General features: G+C 47.0%; 1 protein-coding gene and 1 non-coding gene across 2 annotated transcripts in view; one reads left to right on the top strand and one right to left on the bottom strand.

Moving 5' to 3' along the window:
- The window catches only part of KIAA1210 (KIAA1210 ortholog), a 62,495-nt gene extending 44,488 nt beyond the window's left edge, over positions 1–18,007 (bottom strand). Inside the window, exon 1 of the mRNA XM_032475290.1 lies at positions 17,762–18,007. The gene's annotated coding sequence lies outside the window, so the exon portion shown is untranslated. The remainder of the gene's footprint in view (positions 1–17,761) is intronic.
- Positions 12,553–12,624, top strand: TRNAG-ACC. The gene has a single exon. It is a non-coding gene; the product is annotated as a tRNA-Gly (tRNA).
- Positions 18,008–21,327: the final 3,320 nt, after the last annotated feature.

Below are 21,327 nucleotides of genomic sequence, written 5' to 3'. Positions count from 1 at the left end.
TTCATTAAGGCAGGGGCCTTGTCCCTTGTGTTCATCCCTGGATCTCCCAGCACCTACAATGGGACCTGGTACACCACAGGCACTTGGTAAATGCCTAACGTCAATAAAAGAAGGAGAAGTAATGGAAGAATCATCTTTGCGGTCAGAAATTTCTTAGAAACAGAGGCATGCTATCTAGGAGGATAATTATCCTTATTTCCCAACTGAGCAGGACCTGCCTTCCCTTCTGGCAAAGTGGGCGTGGGCCCTGGCCCTAGGTTATTCACCTGCGCAGAATCAAGCACTCTGGCCCCTCTTGTCCTTGGTACAGAGAGCCCACCCCCAGGTGTCCCAGCCACAGGGTCCCCGGGGGCAGAGCCCGATTAGTGGGATTAGTCCCAAATCCTCCTGGAGGAGGTTTGAGGAACAGATCCCCTGCCTCATCCTACTTGACAGCCACCACCACTGGCAAAACGTCTTTCCGTGTACCCCAGGCTGACCATATTAGCCAGAGCTTTGCTTCCCCAATATCTCCTCACAGAGGAGAAAATTGTATTTTTTTTCTGTGTCTCATTATGGCTCATCTAAGTTTTAAGTGAATTTGTTCCTTAATTACACCAGGGTTCTTTAATAGTGGCCTTGGCACTGGCTCCTCTGGTCTCTATTTTTATTTATGATATTTAGCAAAAACTACAGTCACCTCATTGGTATCTCAAAAAAAGTCACAATGTTCTCTCTAAAATACCCATCTGACCATGAGCTTAAACTAGTTCCCCAACTTCCTGCTGCCTGTGGGATGAAAGCCAAGTTCTGAACACTCAAAGCTCTCAAAAACCCGCTGTTCTCAGCCCCCCTCCCTTTTACCAGCAGTCCACCCCAACCCGCACCCTCATGTTTGGTCTTCCAGAATCATCAGTCATTCCCTAAACACACCATGTTCTTTTCCATTCTCTGTGCTCTGCACAGGCTGTCCACTTGGCCTGGAACATGACCTCCCTAATCCCCACATCCTTGAAATCCTACACATTCTTCAAAATCCAGCTCAAAGGTTACCACCCTTGCCCCATGCTCTCACCCTTTGTACCTACCTCCATCATAGCTGATAACCCGTTGAAGACAGGGACCACATGTCGCTTATCTAGAGATCACCGGTGCCTGGCACCAGACACGCAGAAGATGTTCACCACGTGTTTTTATGGATGGATGAATGAGGAGTTGGGGGGGTGTTGCAGTGACAAATCAGAATCAGTAGGGGAAAAGGTCCCCTTTTTCATACATATGGGGACAATGTTTAAAAACATGTGGGGGGTGGACTTGCAGCAAAAGACCCCTCTGCATGAAGTCCCATGAAAAAGCTGGCCACCTGAGTAAAGAAAAAGGAAATAACGTAACTTCTTATTCAGTAAATGATGAGAGGCCTTCAGAACCACTTCCAAGGGGCATAAAGTCATGGAATAATGGTCATCAGGAAGTCTGGCCCAGCAGAGGTATAAAGTTTTATTATCAGTCATTATTCAAATGCTTGCTCTCTCTAGGCCAACCCCAGATGCTTAAGCCTCAGAGCTGCCTTTTCCTTCTCAAACGGTCTGACTTGAGGGCTGAGCAAGGGCTCTGGGGGGGGGGGGGGGGAGAAAAAACAAAACAAGGAAAAAGGCCTGTCTTCCAAGGTGGTTGAAATTGTTGAACTACAGCCTTGTTCAAGTTCAAGGATTCAGCAGACTTTGCTTGAAAGCTTTGCTGCCTTCCCAGAGTGGGGAATGCTAATGAGAAGCAGCTGGCCTCATTACTAAAAAAAAAAAAATCTGATAGGATAAAATGCTTTCCACAGAGTCTGTGGTAGGCAAATGGCCCCCAGGGCTGTTGCCTCCCTGGTTTGCATGGCCTGTAAATCCACCCCCCACCCCCAGGGTAGATGAGCCTGCTCTCATCAGGTGAACTCTTTTAAAAGAGGGTCTGGAGGTCAGATAAAGAAGTCAGAGAGATTCAAAGGTACAGCAGACCCTCTCCTGTGGGCCTTGAAGGAACAAAATGCCATGTTGGGGAGAGGACCATGTGGCCGAGAATGGCAGTGGCCAAGAGCAACCCTTGGTTAACAGCTGTCCAAAGAGTAGGGACCTCAACCCTACAGCCTCAAAGAAACTGTGTTCTGCCAACAACCAGTCAGTTTGGAAGATAACCTCAAACCTCAAACAAGCCCTCAGCTCTGGCTGGTACACTGATTGCAGCCTTCTGAGGCCCTGAGTAGAGGGCCCACTACACCTTGCCTAGACTCTTGACTCATGGAAACTGAGAGAGAGTAAATTTGTGTAGTAAGACACTCAAATTTTTGTCATTTGTTAAACAGCAATAGAATACGAATACAAATCCTCTAGGCCCCAGCTTAATTGGGCAAGAAGCCAAACGTGGGGCAGGTTTGGAGCTATGTAAGCTGCAACACAGAAGTTGGTAAGTGGCCCATGAGGGGATGCTTTGCCCCCTTCCCCAACCCATCCCACCACAAACACTTCTTTATGAAGAACAGAAGTTGCCAGTCCCTCAAGTGAGTTGTCAACTGAGCAAGTTAGATAGACCTTGACAAAATGTCAGAACATGCCAAAGCCCCTGAAGGCTCATCTTCTATGAGATGGCTTTCCTGATCCTCAGGAGAATGTCTCCAACTCCTTCAAATATGGCTAGACTCTGGCCCCTCAGCCAGATATGTGTGTTGGGTGTCCGCCAATCAGTGGCTGAAGAGTCGTGGAGCTGGTCATTCTGAGGTACGATGGGGGGCAGGGGGAGAAAGTGCCCAGCTACTCCTAGATGGAATGCCTTTTGCGTGGCTGCCAGCTCAGTGAGAAACCTGGGCCACCCCTGAAGTGAAAGTCTGAGAAAGGGCCCCATTTCCCCTTATTAGTTGTAAAATAAGCTGACTTCTAATGGAGTATGGTCACTCCCTCTTCCCCTTTTCCTGGCGTGAGGTTGGCAGGAGGACACCAGAGATTTGGCCAGTTCTTGAAATGCAGCCCTTGGACTCCATGATGGAGACGGCCACCCCTTAGATCACACAGTGAGATCCAGAAGTCCCACCCGGCCAGCCCAGCAGCCATCAGAATGGCTCTGATGTGGACAGTCGCCCTGCTGATGGCAGCGTTCACTCAGGGTGGTGGGGGCTTGAGGCCGAGTTCTGGCCAGGACATGACTACTTCCATGGACAAATCAGGGCTCTCCAAGGTCATCGGCATGACGGACATTTTTGCAGCAAGGGCCAAGAGCGGCAGCAGCTCTTAGCAGGCTCCCGGCCAGCTAGTTAGCTCCGGAACGTCTGCTTGCTGCTGCTCTTAGGCACGAACGTGAGTGCCATCCCGGACTAAGGGAACAATCTTGATGGTCATTGATCCCGCCTCTGAAATCCCTGGTGGGGTGTCTGCCCAAAGCAGAAACTGCTGCATGGCTCTGGTGGCATGTTATTTGAAAAGACCTTTTCAGTAGCCCCTTCAAAGCCAGCCCTGAATATGCGCATGGGTGTCAGTAGGAAGTTGGATGAGAGCTATTCCACGCCCTCACCTGTGGGCATTTGGCCACCAGAACCATCAAGCAGATGCCCAGACACGCTCTAGGGGACTCCTGCCTCGGACCCCTGCTCTAGAAGGGGTGCTCACTACACTCTGTCCCCCAGGCCTTCCTTCCACTCCAGGAGGCCAGAGGAAAATGACAGCCTCCTGCCCTCACTTCCCCGCCACAGGGGAGCCCCCTTCATGAATACCTCGCAACACCCTGATCGTCATCCGGGGAGCATGTCTTTGGACTGGAGATGGGAGGCAGCTTCGAAAGAACATGCTGTCTTGGCTGGAAGACTGCTCAAAATTTCTGCGGCGCTGCATCTCACTATGAGAAGAGAGGAAAGATCCTCGCCTTATCTTAGAGAAGCAGCTGTGACAGCCACACTGGCTACAGCCTCTCCTCCTCCTCTTCTTCCTTCTTTGTGCCTTTTCCTCCTCCAGTACTTCTGTTTAAAAGCTCTCTAGTTTTGCCTCCAGCCCTGCCTTCCCTTCCTCCTCATTGCCCCTCACCCCTAGAGGAGACCAGGAGCAGATCAGAAACAGCGGACTCATCCACCCCTAATACCTTAGAGCATCTGGTGGGGGCAGGGGGTGAAAAAGGCAAAGAACTTGGCCTCAAAGATTCTTTTCGCCATTTCTCTAGCGGCCTCAAAGCCCAGCTGGTATGGGGTCTTGTTCTGTCTTGTCAACCTACATATCCAGTGAGTTAAAGCTCTGTTCCTCACAGGGAACTACATTCAATAGCTTGTGATAACCTATAATGAAAAAGAATATATGTGTGTGTGTATATATATATATATATATATATATATATATATATATATATGACTGAATCACTATGCTGTACATCCGAAACTAACACAACATGATAAATCAACTATACTTCAATTAAAAAAAGAAAAGAAAAAATTTTGAAAGCTCTGTTCTTGCACAGTTGGAGGCAATTAACATTACACAATTAATGCAACAAATGAAATTGCTAAATCCTGACTCTGGGCCAGGCAGGCACTGAAAAAAATGGTTTTACAGGCATCAGCTCATCGAATCTCACAAGAGCCCTATGAGGAAGGCCTTTTTATTTTGTTTTTATTATTATTTTCAGCCCCATTTCCCAGATGAGGAAACTGAGTCTCACCGAAATTAAGTAATCTGGGCAAGGCCATGCAAGTAGTAAGTAACAGAGCTAGGACTCATACGCAATTCTGGTAGATTTCAGGGCCCATAGTTTGATCACTACACTCTGCTCCCTCCTTACTTGGCAAAATCTGATTAAGTATTAAATGACCACTCACTCTGGCCCCAAAGAATCTCACATATCGGCCCATTATAGGACTTGAAAAATTGGATGACTCGTCAGGTCATCGTCAGCCCCTAACATCTTTGCAAAGTTGGTGGTCATTTTAACAAGGAAAAGTCCTGCCCCAAATGGCTCACTGGACATGTATATTGTGATGAGAGATCACATCATATTAAGGGGCTAGGTCTGTAGCATGGACCTCTCAGGTGGCCAGGCTGAAGTGGGGTACCAGCAAGAGGAGTAGGAAGCATGAGGACCCTGAGAGACTCAAGGAAGAGCCAGAATTGAGTCGACGGGCCCTGAGGATGGATTTCACAGCCTTAAGCGTGTGTTGGGCACCAAGAGCTCTAAACCCAAACTTTCTGCCAACTCTCAAGTCCATCCCAAGCAGAGTGTGTCTGAGGCTTTCTAGTTCATCATCTATTTGTTATTACTACTCCCAGCAGTCAATATTCCACCAGGGAGGAGGGAGGAGGTGGGGCAAAAAACCCTCCAAGGAGGGAAAAAAGGCAAAAGAAGAAGAAAAGAGCGGGGGTGGTACTGGGCCAGGCTGTGAATTCTACGTGGCTGGTTGGACTGTGTTGGCAGTGGTTCCCTGGTGGGGGAGGCAGGGGAGATAAAGGGGAAAGAGAACCTGGCCACAAGAATGTTCCCCCAGCCCAAGCTGAACAATCTGTGACCTTTGTGAAGCCAACTTGTAACTTTTTGGTTTCATCTTAAGGTCCTTTAGCCCACAGGGTGGGGGCTGGGGAGGCAATCACCTCATGGTTATGATAAACAGCCTTCAGTCTCTCAGTTCTGGGGGGGAAGCAGAGAGGTCAAGCAGAGAGGTCACAGTGTGAACTGTGTCTCCACAGGGAGGGAAAGGGCAGAAGGAGGGGTGATGCTGCCGCCCCCAAGGGGCCTAGGCCTACTAGAATCAAAATGCCTCCAAGAATCTGAAAGCCCTGGCCATTCTCAGTCAAGGTCATGTTTGAGGGTCTTGAAGACCTTCGATTCTTAGCCCTTGACTCCACAGACAGCCCTGCAGCAGGGCCAGGAGACAGCTGCCTACTTGCAGCTACAGGAAGAGTTATCCAAAGGTTCTCTGGTCTCTCCCTTTCTATACAGCCTAAAATATCCACCATTTGAATTAGAACCCACCATTAGAACCAGACTACCAAGTCAGAATATTATTTCCTAGGGCCTCTCTGTTTGTACCTCAAAGTCTTCACACAGACCTACTATGTACTCAGTCCTGTTTTAGAGACTATGGAGGCAATGATAAAATTGACATAGTTAACATTTACTGGACATTTAATATGTGCAGACACAGTTCAAGTGTTTTGCATACATCATCTCATTTAATTCTCAGAGTAACCCTGTGAGGTAGGTATTGTTTAGTCGCACTCCTCCCCAATTTTGCAGATGAGGCAACGGAAAGGCTAAGTAACTCCTCAGGGTGTCATGCAAGTACGTGGTGAGGGCAGGATTTGAACTGAGGTGGTTTGACTCCAGAGCCCAGAAGTGCTCTACTAAAATGACCCACTCCCTGATGACAAAGAAAAAAATACACGTGAAAAATGGAGAGCAGTGCTTGATTGGGGACCAGAAGGCCTGGGTCCTGATTCTACCCTTCTAACAGAGTCTCCCTGTGGCCTTGCCCTGGTTCTAGTTCCTTGTTGGGCCTCAGTTCCCACATTTGTAAAATCAGGAGGTGAGACAAACTTGTCATGTGTTCTCTTATGATATTTTATGACAAGTATTCATTTTATGATGAGGACTCAAAGGCGAAACTCTTGAGTACTGACTCCATATAGGAGGAGTCCGCAGGGCCCAGTAGTCATGGAACAGGAAACTAGCATGTGTGTTGCACACAGGCATGGCACAGGGGACCAGAAGGCAGAAATGAGGCAGAGCATCAAGGTTAAGCTGGAGAGGTGTGTCCAAAACACATCACAAAGCCCAGCTGGGCAGGAAGCAGCAAAGCAGGACTAGAAAGCTGAGATCTAGCTGTAAATGAAGGCAAAGAACAGGAAAGGTGAGAATACAGGGGAACCTCGGGTGGGGGTATTGGGGGATGGGAGGCAGTCTAGCCACAGGAGGTCCTAAATGGTGCTTCTCTGGGTGGTTCCATTTAAAACAGCAAAAGGGACTAGAAGGAACCTCTTGGTATAGGCTGGAGTCATCATGAAAGGCCTTGTAGGGGAAGCCCATTTCATGTGGGCCATTTACTAGGCAGAAAATGTTGTTGCCAGCCTGAGGCACTGAGAGTCAGTATAGGTGAGCTGGGGATGGGGACAGAGAGGGCAAGTGACAACCACAAACCCTGAGTGACTGGGAGGAGCCTGAGGACTCTGGCTGGGCCCAGCGTGCTTGGGGCACTGAGGCAGGGGCAGAACCTGGCTCACCTACATCCCTTTTGCTCAGGATCAACTCTGCTCCCACGCTTGACTCTCATACCTCTTAGGTCCAGTGCCTGCAAAAGAAGCCAGAAGGGTCTAGAGAAATATGGACAGGCCACAGGAAGGAGGCTTCAGGACAAGGGACCCCAGATAGCAACAGATTAGAAAATGAAGTGCCCCAGGGCCTAGGGGTAGACAGGATACCCAGAGGGAAAGAGGGAGCCCCAGAAAGAGGACCTGGACCTGGGCCAGGCTAGGAGGCAGCTAGTGGGGGAGGAGAGAAAGGCCCAGATGACCAAGGGCAGGAAGAAGACTCCTGGTTCTCTTCTGTGTTCACTGCAGGCCCAAGCTCATTCCCTCCTTCAGCCCCTGTCACTCCTAGGCAGCGAAAGGAAAATGATTGCCACTCTGAAGAAGCAAATGATGTGCGCAAATCCTTTCCCACCAGGGTAGCCACCTCATGGGAAAAGAATAGTGGCAGTGAGAACCAGGAAAGGAGAAATCTGCCAGGCTTCCTTCAACTATAAGATGCAAGAATCCCTAGTCAGAATGGCCTGGTGGGAAGAAAGCCCCCCGGGGAGCAGTGCCCGAGAGGGGTGCCTACATCGTGGTGCAAGGCAGCTGCCCCTCTCCCATCTGAGAGTGAGAGGGAAGCACACAGCCAGCATCTGGGGAATAAATGAGATGATGCATGAAAAATAGCCCAGTGCCTGGTACAAAATAAGTGCTCAAGAAATAGTAGGGTTTTAAAAACTACTAGTACATGTCTTGGCTATTGTCAATAGTGCTGTAGATAAAACTACTATATATAAAATAGATAAACAAGGTCCTACTGTATAACACAGGGAGCTATACTCAATATCTGGTAATAAACCATAATGGAAAAGAATATGTATATATGTATAACTGAATCACTTTGCTGTACACCAGAAACTAACACCATATTGAAAATCAACTCTTCAAATAAATACATAAATAAAACTACTAGTACAGATATGGACAGTGGTGTGAGAAATGGGTCTGAGGAGGAAGGCTGCAAGTCACCAGCCTGCATAACAATCGCTGATTCTGGGGCCCTCACTCCCAGAGACTTGGAGTCTTCCATTGGGGCTGAGCTCAGAGATCTGAACATTCCATTGCTCCTGGGTGATTCTGAGGTACAGAGTCCAAACATCCCGCTTTGAGGAAACCCCACTGTAAATCACGGGCATGGCTGGAACAGGAGAGCTGGAAAATGAGAAGCCATAAGAAATGGATGGCAGGGAAAATGTGGTGAAGAAAAAGCAAATTTGAATGATACCCAGAGGGAATTGCGACCACAAAGGACGATGCTTTGCTTTTCTAACTTCTGCCTCTAAGACTGGTACCTCCAATGAGACCTATAGCAACTTTTGGAGAGTTGACAGCCCAGCCCTGCTATTAAGTAGCTGTGAGGCCTTGGGCACACCAAGTTCTTTCTCTGGGCTGCAGTTTCCTCACCTAAGAAGTAAGGGATTAGGCTAGACTTGGATCTAAGGGTCCTTCTAGCTCAGGCATTCCAGGATCCTCTGATTCATTGAGACAATCTTTTAAAGTTCCCAGTTCATCCCTAGAGAGGCCCGATTTTGCAGAGACCCCTGTAAGCCTGGCTTGAGTTGACCAACAGAAAACCAGCCTTTGGAGCACGTCTTTCTGAAGCCTGTTGACATTTTCAGAAACCTCTACTTTTATCTTGTTTAGAAACCTAAGCTATTTTTTCCCATTTAAAAAATGCAAAATACTTGACTTGAAAATTCCCTATCCATTCTTTTTTCCCCTTCAAAGGAAATACCAAAAAAATCTTTTTTCAAATCAGGAGTTCATCCTTATCAGAGAATTAACAATCTCATCTCAGAGAGTTTCCTCCAACTCTGAGTAACCAAACACAGGCCATTTCTACATGAAAAAAGGTCTTTGCAGATCACTGACATTTGCACAGAAGAAACACACATTTTCACTCAGTAAAATTATATCCTTCAAAAATAGGACATGGAGGTTTATTGGGAAATTTTCCTCCATCTTAGTCTATTAAATGATTTCTGGAGACTCCCTTCAAGTATCATAAATGAATAGTGAACTAACGCAGAAACCTCTGTTCATATGCTTTATGCAAACTCAGGAGAGTAGACTTTTCCTGCCTTACCTATTGGGCTCTACTCAAAATCTGAACAGGCAGATATGCCTGGCCTCCCAGGCATTTTCTTTTCTTTTCTTTTCTGTTCTTCAGCCCCCATGGAACTCAGAAGAGTCTCCCTTTGACATAATTTACTCTCCATTTTTCCAGAACAGTTGGGTTTATGGAAAGGGGAGACGGAGATGCAATAAGGAAGTAACATGACCCACAGCTTATAGAATGGGCTGGTCCTTGGCCCAGTGAGGCCCCCAGAGGATAATGACCTTGTTGATATAAAAAAGCAACATGACTTTATTCATCTTTAGTAGCAATCTTTTCTGAAATACAGTGCCTGCAATTTGTTACTTTTTTCTTATCCATATCTAGACTTTCCCATGTCTGTATCTCTTCTTTTTCTCTTCTCATGTTTCTATTCCCCATTTTGAACATCTACTGTATATACTATAGCAGATAACTGAATTATATTATTATAATTTGTAACAAGGAATACAGTTCCAAATGTTCAAATTAGATGAGTACTGTGTTTTATGTTCCTACTTTAAAAAAATTCATGTAAGTTGCTTTAACAATATGGGGCCCTTTATTAATTTTTTCCCATTTAGCCTTGGCCCCAATAGATGAAATTCTTCCCCTCCCTGTCAGGCTCTGAGTTTTCTGAGGGCTAAAATGTCAAACTAATAAAGATCCCGACAAGCTGTGTGACCTTGGACAAGTCATATAATTTCTTCATGCCTCAGTTCTCTTATCTGTAAAATGAACTCATCTGGGGACAGAATTGGGGGGATGGAGGCAGTGGGTGGGATGAAGGAGGCATGGATGTCACAATATCATGTCTTTGTGTGGTGTTCTTGAATCTGATCCAGTCATTTCTGAGCAGATATGCCTTTGTTGAAGAAAATCTGGCATCTTGACCTTCTGAGGAGGCAGCATGATGTACTTGCAAGAGGGTTAGACCACGGACTTGGACAAATCTAGGTGCGAATCCCGACTCTCAGTCAATAAGAGCTGGGCTCTTCAACAAATCATGGAACTGTTCAAAAACAAGATTTCCTTATCTATTTAGTAGGGCTTAGAGCTCCTTCAGCATAGGCTAACTGTGAGGACTCACTTAATAACTGTTTGTTGAGCACCTACTATGTGCTAAGAAGAGATGAGAAGTGTGTTCAACAAAGAAGAGGGCTCCACTCTCACAGTTGGGTGAACTAACTCACATCGAGCCCCCGGCAAGAGGTGTAGCACATAGTAAATGCTCAATACATGGTAGTGGCGATCATTATTACCCTCCCTTCTCCGTGGGAAGGCTGCCTGTCCTTCCCATGCTGTTAATCCCCTATGTCCCCCTATGTCTTCGTTGGTTTCCCCAGAGTACAGGTGAGACTTCCTGGAGTTATCTGCATTCTCCCCAGCAGCCAGCTCCCTGGTGACCGGCAGCATTATCAAATGGCTCTCTGCACTGGGGCCTGGGGCCCCCAGCTGCGTGTGGGCACAGCCAAGTGCACCCGACCTGTGTCCTTTGCTTGTTAGCAGTCACTGGATCAAGTGGCCACCGATAGGGCTGGAGTTTAATTCCAGAGGCCTGGGAAGCCCACTGTGCCCAGAAAGCCTCTCTCTGGGTACTCAGGGTATGGTGACTTTTCTCTGGGAACACCCAAGCCCAGGCGAGGCCACCTGGGCTCCTCATTTATACTGTATTGTGACGAACTCAGGGCCCCATGCTCTAGCCTTCATCCGAGTCTGTCCCTAAACAGTTCCGATGGCCCTTCTGGACGGAGTAGTGGCACAGCAAGGAGAATGCTTTTCCCCTTTCCTCTTCTTAGTTCTCCCATGCCAACAGCAGAAAACTTTCATTTTCTTTTTCCATTCCAGAAGACCAAAAACGGGATTAGGACTCATGAGCTGGTTAAAAGTTGTTTATCAACATTAGGTGGCACGGGAACTCACGTTTACTGAGGGCAACCTCCATGCCTGTCAGTTACCTGATTTAACCCTTGTGACAACACTGTGATGTGGGAGTCATTATCTCCATTATACAGATGAGACCACTGAGGCCCAGGAAGGCAAAGGCATTCACCTACAGCTGCACAGCTAGGAAGGAGCATTGTGAGGATTCAGACCCATGTCTGACTCCAAAGCTCCATACTCTTTCCACCACGTGGGGCCAAATACTTTCAGTGAGTGTATGTGTGTACCTCTCAGGCCAGACACTATGGCGGGTGGCTGAGCCCTGGGGCAGCATGGCCTTGATAGCACACCATAAGCTGCAGTGAGGTGCCCTCTTCTCTCCCTTTGGGCCAGATGACTTGTTACTTCATTAGCAGCCTGGGAGCCAGGCCGGTCCATACACTGCCCGGGTTTCCCGACCCCAAATGCCCAGCTTCCATGTATCCTTAAAGACAGAGGAGGCCTCAACATCGTGAAGATCTCCTGGCTCTGCTGTCCTCCAATACAGCCTCCCCAACACAGGCATTCACATTCCAAATTTAAGACAGTTCTACCAAGGCAGAACTTTTGCACTAACTCAAAACAAAAGCACTCCTGTGAGCAAAGTCGTAACATAAACCTTACACTGATAGATGGCCTTGTACTTGACAAAGCACTTCCACATCCATTTGATCCTCTGGACAATTCTGTGACATAAACAGGGAAGCAGCATTATTATTTTTTTAGTGTTCCTATTTTACAGATAAGCAAACCAAGGCTCCCAAAATTCATGGGGACATGCCTATAGGTGATGCTGTGATGGCTGAGAGTTAGTGGTCTTTAAATAATATCCCAGGGGAGGGCTCCTTTGTAAGCCCTGCAGAAGCCCCATTTACATGATGACAATTACAATATTAATCACAAATCTCTGGCAATAATGACGAACATCTCGCAAATGCTTACTGTACTGGGAGCGGGTAACATGCTTCATTTCTCATGCATTATTTCACTGCCTATCATAACCCTCAGAGGAGTAGGTCCCATTATTACCCCCATTTGACAGATGATGATACTGGGGTTCAGAAGGCCTCGATGCCATACCCATGGCCATAAAGCTAGGAAGTGGTAGACTGGGGACACAACCCCAGGACTGTGGTCCCAGAACCACACTCCACTAGACTAGAGTGCCTCTACAGTTGAGTCCAATATGGAAGCCACTAGCCACATGTGGCTATTTAACTTTAAATTAATTAAAATGAAATACAGTTATCACTCAAGGTTAGGGGTATAGCTCAGTGGCAGAGCGCGTGCTTACCATGCACGAGGTCCTGGGTTCAATCCCTAGTACTTCCATTAAAATAAATAAATAAACCTAATTAGCACCCCGCAAAAAAAACTGGTGGCAAAAAAGCCCCTCAGTTCCTCCATCACACTAGCTGCACTGCAAGTGCTCAGTGGCCACACGTGGCTAGTGGCTATTGCATTAGACGGCCCAGATAGAGAACATGTCCATCACCATGGAAACTGCAACTGGATAGTGCTAGTGCAAACACTCCAGGGTGGTCCTCCTCAGGCTTCTCCTTTGGTAAAATGCTATTAACTGAAGACAGGGTTTCTCAGTCTTGACACTGTTGACATTGGGGACTGGAAACTTCTTTGCTGCGGGGACTGTCCAGTGCACTGTGGGCTGTTAAGCAGCATCCCTGGCATCTACCCACTAGATGTCAGGAGCACGCCTTCCTCCTAGTTTTGACAATTGCCGAAAGTCCCCTGGGGGAGCAAAATTGCTCCCCACACTTGTGCAGAGAAATTCTGGGTTAAGGTTAGCACAAGCATTTGAAGTAGTCAAATGGCGAATCTTATCACTTACCATAACTCGGCCTCCTGATAACATGCCATTTCACTGAAACTCGTTTCTTCTAGTGAATCACAGCCTACAGTCATTTGCATTGAATGAGTGGTTTTAAAAGCTATTGAAGATTTAATGAAAGAGTAAAACTATTTAAAGCAGCAGGATGAGAGTGAAGATGCCAAGAAGGGGTCACTAGAATGTACCACAGGATTAGTTCCTCCAACTTGCTATTCATTAACCCTAACTATGAAATTGTGAAGGAAGGATAAGAATTGAATTGGTGTAAAAAGCTAAAGGAATGTCAGAGTAGAAAATCAATTAGGAAACAACAGAGGAAATCACATCACATACTGCATCTCGGCTACTAATTCCCAGAAATAACTAACAAGAAATATTGTACTACGTGAGAAATTGGTGAAGGAATTCCCCAAATGCTAAAGTTTGCCCAACAGAATATGGGCTTTCAAAGAATTCAAAAGAAACTAGTGTAAATGTTCCCACACAAAGTGCTGAAATTTTAGTTACTGATGAAATAACATACTTTCCCACATTTTGAATATATTCCCCAGGAAAAGAAGCCTCCCTACAGCAAATGGAACCCTGCTTAGAAAGCTGTGAAAGACCAAATGGAACCTATCAACTGGAGTCCGGCTTCCTTACCCTCAAAATGAAGACATTTGCACCCATCCCACCATTACAGGATCTTGTCTGCTTAAGAAAATTCTTATGCTTTTCCTTCATCTCCTCATGTACTTGCACAAAAACAGTCTCGCATAATTCAAGACTCCTATTTTCTCCCTTCTACCAATTAGCACATTCACTGATCCCTTGATAACTCTCCTGTCACCTGCTGTCATTCTATGTCTATGAAGAGAACAGATTTTAATAGTTAGTTATCTTAAGCAAGAGCTATCTCTAACAAGAACCAGTTCAGGATTTAAACACCCAAACTGATACCCTAGCAACTGACCGGATTCAAGCGAGGGGCCCAGGGGACAAGCAACACGGAGTCAAGCCCACAAGGGCACGGATCGCTCTGAATACACTCATCTCCACCACTGGCCAAACATCTCCAACTTACATAATAAATGTATCCACCTGTATATAAAATCTAGAATGCAACTGTGATCTGGAGAGGAAACTGGGAGCCAGTCTTGTGTTTCCACCCAAATTCAACATTCAAGCCCTCCTGGGATTCCTTGAAGGGGTACAACCCATCTGAGGCAGCCAACCTGCGATTCTAGGAAACCCCTTGAGGGAATTGTTGGAGAGATGGAGGGGGAAGGAAAGCCAAGGCTCACAGGGGGAGCAGTGAATGTTCCAGCAGCCCCATTTCCCTCCCAGTCTTCCCCTCCCATTACCCCTGGAGCCCTCGAGAAAGCTCAGAGAAGGGACGCTAGCACCGCATCAAAGAACTGCAAGACTGCATATCGTACAGCTTGGAACAAATGTAGAAAATTAAGACAAGTCAGAGAATTGAGAAGGATTTTCTTCACTCACCCAAATTCTGCTCCTTGTTTCCATCCCTCTCTCCTCTGTCTTCTTATCTCTCTCCCACTTCTCTCCTCCAGCTTCTCCATTGGCAACTGCTCTGTTTTACATTCTCTCCTACCGAGCTTGTACCTCCCACCCCACCTCCCGCAAACTGCTGTTTACTGGGCTGACCACTCCCTAAAAAGGCAAGCTCCTCAAGGGCATCTTGGTTCAGTCAACAACATTCTTTCAACAAATATCAGTGCCAGGCCCTGTGCTCACTTGGTTCCAGGAAAGGAAGCAAAAGTTTCTCCCACGATGCTCAGCACAAACCTTGCTACAGAGCAGGTGCACAATATTTTTGAATGTTTACTGAGTCTCCATACCTTTTAAGTCCTGCAAGGGACTCCAAGCCACTTAGGTGTAGAAAGCTTGACTCAGTCTCCTCAAATGCCCTCATCATTTCTCCTCTTCCTTCAGCCCCGATTCAATAAATCATCAGATGAGCTCAGACTTTTAATGGTGGCTACAGGAAAAGGCCATCTGGTCTACTGAGTCTCCCTTTTCCACCCCAAAGACCTCAGGCTGCCCCAGATTCCGTACATGGAAAGCAGACACTAGGATGGAGGAACCCTGAGAAGGGCCCCTTGTGTATCTGGAAGCAGGAGGATCTAACAGAAGCCAGCCCTGAGCCAAGGGAGGAAGGGTGTGCACAACCACCTGGGAGCAATAACAGCGCCCTTATCATCTCCCACTGCAATGGCTGTCATCTCCCTCGTCCTCCCAATGTCTTCATGGTCTAACTCTCTGTCATCTGGTGCTATGGTGAGTTACACAAGGAAAACTTTGTAACTTCCACAGTATCCATCCAAGGCCATAGGTTGAGGGCACAACAGTGAAATGAGCCTGGGAGCTGGGGTTAAAAAACAGTTGCAAGCCCCAATGCTCATAGCAGCTCTATTTACAATAGCTAAGACATGAAAGCAACATAAATGTCCATCCACAGATGACTGGATAAAGAAGTTGTGGTATATATGTACAATGGAATATTACTCAGCCATAAAAAAGGAATGAAATAATGCCATTTGCAGCAACATGGATAGACCTAGAGATTATCATACTAAGTAAGCCAGATAAAGACAAATATTATATGATATCACTTAAACATGGAATCTAAAACATGATACAAATGAACATATTTCCAAAGCAGAAACAGACTCACAGACACAGAAAACAAATTTATGGTTACCATATGGGAAAGGATTGGGAGAGTGATAAGTTAGGTGTCTGGGATTAGCAGATACAAACTACTATATATAAAATATATATACAAGGTCCTACTGTATAGCACAGGGAACTATATTCAATATCTTGTATTAACTTATAATGGAAAAGAATCTGAAAAAGAACATATATATGTATATATCTGAATCACTGTGCTGTACACCAGAAACTAACACAACATTGTAAATCAACTCTACTTCAATAAAAAAGAAAAAGCATTTGACAAAACTCAACAATCATTCATAATAAAATTTTTGAAAACACACACACACACAAATTAAAACAGTTGCAAGAACATGTTTCGAGTTTAAAGATTCCAGGCCCATTCCCCATCAGAATTGCAGGAATGTGCTCTGGTACTGATCTTGAGGAAGAAGCAGAAGGGGGCAGCCAATCTACCCACGCCCGAACCACCTGTCTTTGCCACCTCAAATGGGGTGCCACTAAAAACCACATGGAATACCACTGTGGGCCTGCAGGCCAGAGGCCACCAGTCCCTGTCCACATAGTGCCTTTCCATAAAGGCAGAAAACTGCAGGGGCCAGGCGAACCCGTGCAACACTAGACTATTGGAGACCTGCAGCGAGTGAGGTTTCTGATGGAATTCCAGATTGTGACAGCTGAGGGAGAAGATTGTTAGCTTTATGAATGAAAACGGAAAATAATCACAACCATATGACCAGATCCATTTTGCTTAATATCTTCTTCCTGTTGTCACTGCTTGAAATATGCACACCCAGCATCCAAAAACACCTCTGTGGACACATAGTGAGAATAAACTGCTTGGAGCTAGTGCCGCATCAAATAACTGGGAGACTAGGTATTGTACAGCTTAGAACAAATTCAGAAAATGAAGGCAACTCAGAAAATTTAAAGTGATTTTCTCCACTCACACCAAATCGCCTCCCTCTTTCCACCCCTCTCTCCTCCTTCCTCTCCTCTCTCTCCCATTTCTTCCCCCAGCGTCCGCCCCAACGATCCCACCACCATATCTTTATTTCCAGTCATGCTGGCTGCTGACGGGTGCCAGAAGAAAATGTTTCGGTGTAACTGAAACTATGTTATTTAATGGGAACATTATTTTAATGGTGTTCCTAGCCTTGTAAAATCCGGGTTTGTGGGGCGCTTTAACTGAAGACGATATGGGCTAAGTTTCTCAACACGTGCAAGTTGGAACCTATAGCTTTGCCCTTGTCTCTCTCCCCAGCCCGCCTGTTATACAAACATCCTCCTCGTGCAGCTCTCCTTCCTCAGATCCTTGAGCCATTTCTTACAAAGTATAGCAAAGCTAAGGCCGCAGGGGTTCCAAAGAGTGCCCTTGCACCAAGAGGTCGGGCATCACGATGCGCAGGAAAGGAAACCCCGGGAATAACTAGGTATCCCACGTCAGTCAAGGCGGCTCGGCTAAATTTTCCTATTGGTGCTTCCCTCCTTGCCTTGCAAGTGTATTAATCAACAGGCTCAACAGCCTTGGGAACACTCTCCGCTTTCCCAGCCCGGCCCCGCGCTCCCTGGGACTCGGGTGAGCCAGGTAGGCACCGCGGCGGGAAGGAGAAAACCCGAAAGGCGGGAGCCTCCGGGTCCAGCCGCCCCGCCCCGCCCCGCCCCTCCCCGCCCCGCCCCGCCCCTCCCCGCCCCTCCCTCTCCAGGCCGGCCGAGTCCGGGAAGCGCGCGCCGGGCTCCCGCGCCCCCGCCGCCGCTGTCCCGCGCACGCGCACGCGCACACGCACGCACACCTGCACGAGCCCTCGCAGGAGCGTGCGGCCCCAACCCGGCGGGCGCGTCGCCGCGAGTTAGAGTCCCGCCGCGCGCGCTCGACTAGCTCGCAGTTACGCCTCTTCTCAGCCGGCGCCCGGCTTGAGCGGCGAGAGGTACCCATACCGGCGGTCGGCGCTCTGCCAGTCTCCACTCCGTACAGTCCAGTTGCAGCGCTTACTGCGCCCGCCACTTACTCTGGGTTCTTCAGGCAACCGTAAAACCCAGCCATCGTGCCTCCGAGGGAGCCGGCGGCCGGTTACGCGCCCTGCCCGCTGGGGTGCATAGGGGCCAGCGCTGTGCGCCTGCCCTTGGGGGCTGCCACGTGGGGGCAGCTCTGCACGCCAAGCTCCCACACGCACGCAGCCCCAAACCGGCCGGCCGATGCAATCACCAGCCAGATAAAGTTTCTTCTCGGAGGCCTCTGTCTTCTGAACTAGGTCCAAAAAGGGCTGAGCTTGTTCCTTACTTGGTTAGGAACTGTTAACTCTCCCTTTTTCCTCTGCTTCCAGCTTCCCGTGACCACAGCATCCTTAGTGCAAAATACCAGATGCTCTTTCTTAGCCTCCCTGGGTCCCTGCAGGACTGACGAGTGTGAGGGAAAGCTTGGAGGGGAAGCCCTGAGGAGTCAGAGACTTTGATCCGGGCGGGGAAGGACACTGTAAAGAAATCGCTTTCTGGCATTTTAGATCCTGCAGGCTGAGGGGAGGGAGGAACAAAATGAGGAAGACAGAGGTGAAGCCCCAAAGGGACTTTAAATAACAAGGCTGGAAGCATTCCCACCTCAACCTGAGCACTATTTTTGACACGATTGTTCTTTAATCCTAAAGAAAACGATTTATTCCCCAAGCAAGTCTGGCCATAAACAAAAAAAGCAAGTATATCTTTAAAGTTGTGCCATCTCAAGGGATGCCTGTGAGAAGAAAGCCCCTACCAAAGATTGTGTATACACAGTGGATCCCAGTTATAATGGGGACTCACCTTACGTGGATTCAGAGATATTGCTGATCAGATGGTGTCTGCAGAAAACCAAAAGAACTGGAGAGAGCATCAAAGTGTGACCTGATGCTGGCCGCCTGGAAGGTCCAGTAGGGCATCCTTCCCAATCCCAGTTCGATAAAGGGGTGCCCCTCCCCTGGTATCTGAGACTCAGAGATATGCAATATTTTCATTTTTGAAGTGTCTAGTGAAAGTGTGAAAAACAGAGCAAACACAGATGAAGGCTTTTGGGGTTTTTTTTAATTACTGAGAGAAATTGAACATGTTAAAAGGTCAAGATTTCTCCTGTGCAGTTCAGGGAGGTCATTAAGCACCACAGGGCTGGGCTTAATCTGACAGCCTTTCTAAATCCGGCTTCTGAGAATAAAAAGAAGGAAGAAAGCCAGGTCAGAGCCCCTCGGGGGATTTGGCCCATCCGTTACAGAGGGCCTGCTTTCTCCTTCAGTCTGCAGTAGGCAACACCCTGCTTTTGGAGTTTCATTGGGTGAGTAGACTCGGGCCTCTGGAGCAAGGCAGTGCATGGAACCATCTCTTCTTAACCTGGGGCGGGGGGAACCTAACTGACCAAGGACTAGATTTATAGTGTGGATGCTGAATCCTGACCTGTGGCTAAAATTTCTAGCTAGAATTCCTTTTTAGCTAGAATATAGTCAGTTCTCTATTATTCATATGTGGCTTGCCCACTCAGCAGAATTTCTGCTATTGTGTTTTAATCAAAGAACTACTTCTGGGGTAGCTACCCAAGTTGTGCTGTCAGTGGGTGGTTGGGAAAGACCAGTTTTAATATTGGCCAGAGAAGAAACGAATTCAGAAGGCAAATCTGTGTCCTTCCTCTCCCACCCAAATGGAACACACTCTGAAAACCATGCAATTTAGTATTTTGGATTATACATGCTTTGTGATTATTTGGCCAACTCCTTTCTTCCTTTGCTATGAATAATTAGGAGTAGAGGGTCCACGGAAAATCCCTCCTGTAATTCCCAGATGGCACTGATGGCTCCTTCTGCTGAACTCTCACAGAACTCGCTGTTAGCGCTCTGGAGTCAGAACTGGGTTTACATTCTGACTCTGCCTAAGTTTCTGCAGTGTGATAACCGCACTGGCATTTGGTGGGAAGATGTCTTTTTTCTTAGGAAATACATGCTGAAGTATTTAGAGGTGAAGTGTTATGATGTCTGCAATTTATGCTCAAATAGTTCAGGAAAAAATGTGGAGGAGTGCGTGTCTGTATAGAGACAGAGACAGAGAGAGGGAATGAGAAAGCAGAATGTGGTCAAATGTTAACAGTTGGGGAATCTAGGTGAAGCATGTGAGTCTTCATTGTACTATTCTTTCAACTTTCCTGAGCTTTGAAGTGTTTTCAAGATTAAAAGTTGGGGCTAAAATCTTAGCCCTGCCTGCCCTTATCAAATGTGTAGCATGAAATTATTTCCTCTTTGCAAATCTGAGTTCTCTCAACTCTAAAATGGAACTATTAATTGAACTTACCCCATAGGGTCATTCAGAGGATTAAAACGAGCTAACAAATGTCATGCCCTTAGCCTGGTGCCTGTTCCTTAAGAAGGTCTCAGTAACTGAGCAGAATTGCTATTATCGTACCATTGTTGCTTAACATTTGGTTGTATGCTGGGTATTTTGTTTGTTTGTTTATTTGTTCTTAAGCTGTTTCAAGTGCCTATATCCTATCTCCTAAACTTCGATTTTAGGCCTTCAGAGGGCAACATGCGTTTGTTACATTTTTTCCTTGTATCTACCATAGTAGCTGGCACAACACTTTGTGAATCATAGGTAGTGGACAGAATGCCTTGTTGAGTTGACTTTGAGGTTACTGTCCTGTGGGGTTTGGAGTGGGTCATAACATTGACTTGAAAATGGTCACATGCCCAAAAGCCAGTCATTACTGATGACAGACCAGTAGAAGAGGATGTTAGCATTGCACGGTGAGAGCTGGGTGAGAAGGTAGGACTACGAAAACAACTATTGGGGGAATAGATTTTTTTTTAATTCTTAAAATTGGAGGTAGATACCTTGATGTACAGCCAGACTTTTGGGAAACGTGTCACCTTTTGTAAATGCCAGGAGGGCAAACATTCCATTACTCGGCTTTCAGGAGGGGGATGACCTCTACTAAGCAAGGTGGGCGCATCCTTAGGATGCCAGGCCAATCAGGCAGGTTTCCAAAGGTAGCAGGGCACAACTGCTTCATCCCAGCAAAGTAGGGTGCAAACACTGCAAGTGACTCCCCCAGTTCTTGGATCAACGCCTCCATTGCTTTTGGAGGGAATCTGATCTTCCTGGCTCTAACCAGTGATTCCAGTGAGTCTAAAGCCTGCAGGAGTAAATTCAGCTGAAACCTTCAGGACTACCTTTAAAACCATGCCAAGACTTTTAAACATCTGGCTCTTGAAAAAAAATCTGTAATCACTAGAGCCTGAAATGGAGAATGGTGAGACTCACTTCTGAGCAGATGCAAACGATTCTAGAAGGTTCCTCTCAGTCCCTGTGTCTCCTCCTTTCCTTTTGGTTGCTGTAGCCCTCCTTCCTCTTTCCCTCTCCCCTCAGTCTACCTCCTGAGGCTCACTGAATGAGTTCCTACTAAAGGCTGGCAAAGAAATGGTGGGTTTAGGAGTTAGGAATGAGAAAGACAAAGCAGTTTTAGTGTCTGAATCCATGTGACCCTGCTGATCACAGCA

The sequence above is a fragment of the Camelus ferus genome, chromosome X (genome assembly GCF_009834535.1).
Source record: "Camelus ferus isolate YT-003-E chromosome X, BCGSAC_Cfer_1.0, whole genome shotgun sequence".
In the NCBI taxonomy this organism is placed as follows: Eukaryota; Metazoa; Chordata; class Mammalia; order Artiodactyla; family Camelidae; genus Camelus; species Camelus ferus.
Note: the sequence above shows the minus strand (reverse complement) of the source record. Positions and strands in the feature narration are given on the sequence as shown.